Raw genomic sequence first — 5,185 nt, forward strand, 5'->3', positions numbered from 1 at the left:
CCCACAACAACCGCCTCCCCCACCACTAGAGCATCGATGCCTAGACGAGTGTGAAGATCGTCTCATTGACACTGAATCTTCAAAGTGCGTTAAATGCTCGTAAACAGAGGGAGATGCTAAAGGAGTAGAGCAACTTGATGGCGCTCTAGAGAGATGAGGATCCTCATACCACTCCCTCTTCTACGATGAAAAACCAGAAAGAAACTCATCATCATCCATACTTGCATTAAACATACAAAAATTTAATCTTAATATTGAATGGAGAAGAAAACATGGACAAGTAGAGAGAGAGAGAGAGAGAGAGAGAGAGAGAGAGAGAGAGAGAGAGAGAGAGGACTCATAAAGGGGGAGATATTCCTGTGTAGAGAGATTTCTGTGAAGTTCTTGTGAATTTGCCTCACATGTGCATTCTACGTATCTTGTAAAAGCACTCCGCTCCGAGTGCGATGGAGACTGAGGCTGCAATCGTGAAGAAGGTGATCCGTCTCTGCTCATAGATGTTGATCCCCCCTCCACTAGATCTAGTTGATTGGGTGAAAGAGACGCTAAGAAGTAGTAGTAGTGCTTCTTAGCATCTCTTTCATCCGATCAACTAGATCTAGTGAAAGGACGAGCAGCATCTATGAGCAGAGATGGATTGCCTCCTTCGTGATTGCAGCCTGAGTCTCCATCGCACTCGAAGCACAATTCTTGTCGGCATATCAGACTTTCACGACGCACTGAGGAGTGTCCTTGCTTGTAAGAACAGACCTAGAGTATACGTACCTGGAGTGGAGGCAATGACAAGTAAACACAATATAAAATTCTCAAGTAAAGCCACATGAATACATATATATATTATAAAACATAGCAAAATTGTTCAAATACAATGTTTGTGGCTTTAAGAGGTCTCTCTCTCATCCTCGCATAGCTGAGCATAAATCCCTATTTCTATATAGAGCTCTCCATTTAGGCAGATGTTCTCCTTTTCATTTTGTAGATCCTTTTCATGCACCCCATAGAGAGTAGTAGCTTGATGCTCGTCTGGCACCACCTCAGCGGCTTCTGACTGAGCATCTTCTCCAATCTCCTCCATTGATGCTATTGTGATTCGCACATGGTATCCCTCAAACGTCCGTGCACTACGAGGGGCTACCTCAATCAAACCAGAGTCTCCTCTGCGCACAGTAGTGTTGTGACCCTCCATGTTTATCTTGAACCATTGCACATCAAACAGGTTGACAAAAAATCCTCTATAATTGATCCTAAAAATCTCTTGAAGCATGCCAGAGTAAGTGAGTTCTGCCACCACAGGATCTACATCAGAGGACCATTGTTGACTAGACTGTTCAATTTTTTCCATGATTCCACAATCTTGAGTAAAACGCTTTCTATCGCTCTGTTCCACCCTAAAATGTCGACCTTTACACCATGCTGTTGTGTATGACTTATACTACAACCAACAAAGATTATGAGTAGCCGTTCAAACATCTAGAAAGTCACTCATTATACATCGCAAACTTACCTTGGTCGCGCAACCACGAGAGTACTCCCACTCCTCCTCACTAATTTCTTCACCGCACTGTTGTGCGCTTTTCAATTGGTTGTGCAACCATTTTAAGCTCATGGATGTTGGTAGGCTCTCGAGACCCGCCAGATAATGCATCGGTGGTCATCTTCCCCGTCTCCACTCGATCCATGCCCTTTCTCTCTCTTGCTTTGCATCCTCGTATTGTGAAATCCACTTTTGCATCACTAGATTGTGAAGCATACAAAATCAATTGATTTTAGCCTATAGCTCTTCCGTCATCTTCTTCTCAACACCAAGATTGCAGATGACAATCACAAATATGTGCTCATCATTTATGGTTCACCATAAATGATAGCGTGTCCCGGGCTTTATCAAATCCATCTAGCCACTCTCCAATGTAAACTAGGGACTCTGATACCAGCTAACCTTATGCCATGCTACCCTCCGGATGTGACTTTTGACGCACATGTCCCTTAAGTGTTTTCATGAAACGTTCTAAAAAGAACATCCCATCTGGAATGTACTGTGCCAGCTATTTTCACTTGATCAACTATGTGAACAAGAAATTGCACCTGAATGGTTAGCATGGTAGTAGGAAAGTGTTTCTCAAACATGCATACAACCTCCGCAACTTTTAGTTTGACAAATGGTATGGAGTATACATTGATCTCCTTTTGTGAGATCCATTGCACCAACTTCACAAGTTTGTAGATTTTGTTACGGACGTCAGTAAACAAACATTCCTCAATGGCCACCGGTAAAATAAATTGCAAAACACGTCTAGCAATGATATCAAAGTCTACACACAAATTTGTTACACAATTCCCACTATGATATATTCCACTTCAAATATACCTGACACATTTTATACCTATCGTGTGACTTCAAACCGATAAGCTTTCCTTCTTTAGTGAAACACGTTTGGAGCGAGTGCATTACGCCAGTGGGGGTCCGCACAAGTCAAATGGTCTCTTTTATTTTGTGTTCTTGGGCTCTTGTCAAAACCTATGGTGCATTACGGAGTTTTTTCGATCCATCGGATGTTGTCTGCGGCCAATATTTCTCCATACAATCCACATCTCTAAGGTCAACCCTGGCCCCAAGTATTTTCCTTGCCGGTCAGATGGTCCCATAGCACATTACCCACATTCTTGAATATGTGCATTGGATCAAGCAAGTGATTGATCATGAGTTGAGGCCAATGTGGTAAATCGTACCATAGAGAGAGTCTCTTCATCCCTGGGGGCAGACCGTCATCACACATCTCCTTCTTCTCTAACCATGCTTGTGCAGACATCCTCGGTGGCTTTCTTCCCAAAAATCCATCGTGTAACACATGATTCTCGAAAAGATACGCTTGATGACCTTCATAGATTTGCTTCTTCAATGAGGGTGCCCAACGTGCATTCAGTTTAGGTCCACACGTAACACATGCTCTGTATCCGCTTGTTTGAAGCTTTGCATGTATACACATGATAATAGATAAGCTTGAGCAAAACCAAGATTTATAGTGTTTGAGTTTGAGTGTAAATCACCTGACCATTTTGCTAGTCCGGGATAGTCATGCATGGTCTCTCTCTCTCTCTCTCTCTCTCTCTCTCTCTCTCTCTCTCTCTCTCTCTCTATATATATATATATATATATATATATATATATATATATATATCCCTTTTATCTCTATCGCTCTATCTCTTCGTGGGCTGATCTGATCAGGCTTTTACAAATGCTGGTTGATATTGGTCACTCTCCTCTTTCTAGCACACACCTTGCAGTGTGACAACAAAAGTGCTATTAGTCTTGCAAAAGACCATGTTCAACATAATAAGTCAAAGCACATTGTTTTCTATTATGATTATGTCAGGTATGAAGCACGCAAAGGAACCATTATGGTTGAACAATGTCCAAGTGACCAAATGATTGCAGACATTCTTACCAAAGGCCTCAACAAGTCACGTTTCATCCTCTTGTGCTCAGAGCTTGGAGTTGCTTCGGCCTCACTCTGTCTAGATTAGTTTCTTGGCTATTGTAATAGCTTTGTACATATGATAGTGTAATCCTATAGGTACCATGCATTATGCCCACTCCACATTTGCACATTGTGATCTCTGAGTCACTTGTATATTTGTACATAGACACACACTTTCACATCATCATCACTGGTTCATATTTTCACATTGTATAGGGGCTTGGGTTTCTCCATTGAACTCCCCAAGGGTTTTTTCATCCAAAGCTAGAGACCTTTGTTTGAGTGGGGTGTTGGAGTTGTATATGGCTCACTCTACTTAACTTGGTCTCACCTATATATTTGTATCTTGTCCTCAGTATGAATCAGTCGTTGGGAGCGTACATGGCGTGTCGCTTTCTCTCTACATGTCAACAAACAATAGTAACAAATAATCAATGCTAAGTTGACGCTTTGTTTCTCTTTTCATCACTGTCTGCTACTCACAATAGATGAGTAAAGGAATACTCTCTACGTGTTATTTGTAACTATAATAGGTAGCTTTATTTAAATTGTGATGCTTAATTGTTTGACTGTTGCGTTGTGTTAGAGATTTTCTCACACTTCAAAAATGAACAGATTGATTATTCAATCTTCTAATCATTTAAAAAGTAGTGACCACTCCTCTTGTGCTCGAGCGATTAGCTCACACAATTGGCATATTTGTGTATAACATACACTTTATAGTAGTGTCCACACTTGTGTTAGAGTTGTTAACTCACGTGGTTGGACTACTTTACAATAGCATAAACTTTTAGTGATTTATTGTTTATAATTTATCTTCCATAGTATTATAGTTACATCAATTGTATATTTATTCAATTATTGACAATAATATCTTATTCAAATATCAAAAGCGTTAAAAACTGTATATATTTTATTTGGTGCAACAAATTTTTCACTTTTAATCTATCTTAATATTCAACATTAATATTAGAAAAAATGTCTTCATATTTCAACATGTTTGAGTTACTCTCTTTCTATTAATATACCATTGTTTGTTTTACTAGCCATGTCAGAGATGATGCTAACACGAGCACATCGAAAATCAACCATTGAAGCTATTGCTTGTTATCTACATGGTGTTGAAGAGAAGCAGTTACATCGATGTTTTGAAATTGTAGAGCCTTTCATTTTCAATGATTCTTTCAATACCTTGACAAAAAATTGCTTTGAGCGCTTACAACAATCATTCCCCACAATATCATTTGATATTTCAATTTTCAATGGTGGGAAAATGCGGGGGCTTGTCAAGAAAATATTTGATCAAATCTTGGTTTCTTTTGATTCTCTGCAAAACCCTGAAGTGCACTCTCTCCCGCTAGTATGCAAAAGAATGCAATTCATTCATCAATTGATGTAGAAATGAAAGGAAAGAGCAAGCTAGAAGCCCCTAGAAAAAGACTGAGAGTGGTTGATCCTATCAAGACATCCACTAAGATATCTTGCTAAGCCTAACATTGTGGGAGCATAGACCTAGGCGATGATCCACTAGTGTTGCACCTCCTATAAGATTCACATGTTTTTCACTTGCAAGGACCCCAAGTTGGAAAAGGCACATGGACATATGTCAAGCAAGTTCGTGTACTATATTCTACCTTCTTAGACCTTGTGTATGCAGCTAAAGTAGTCAAGATCCAGGCACATGGGCCAACTCTTGCACAAAAAGCCAT

This window comes from Adiantum capillus-veneris, chromosome 14 (assembly GCF_014529385.1).
Source record: "Adiantum capillus-veneris isolate H3 chromosome 14, ASM1452938v2, whole genome shotgun sequence".
NCBI classification, from domain to species: Eukaryota; Viridiplantae; Streptophyta; class Polypodiopsida; order Polypodiales; family Pteridaceae; genus Adiantum; species Adiantum capillus-veneris.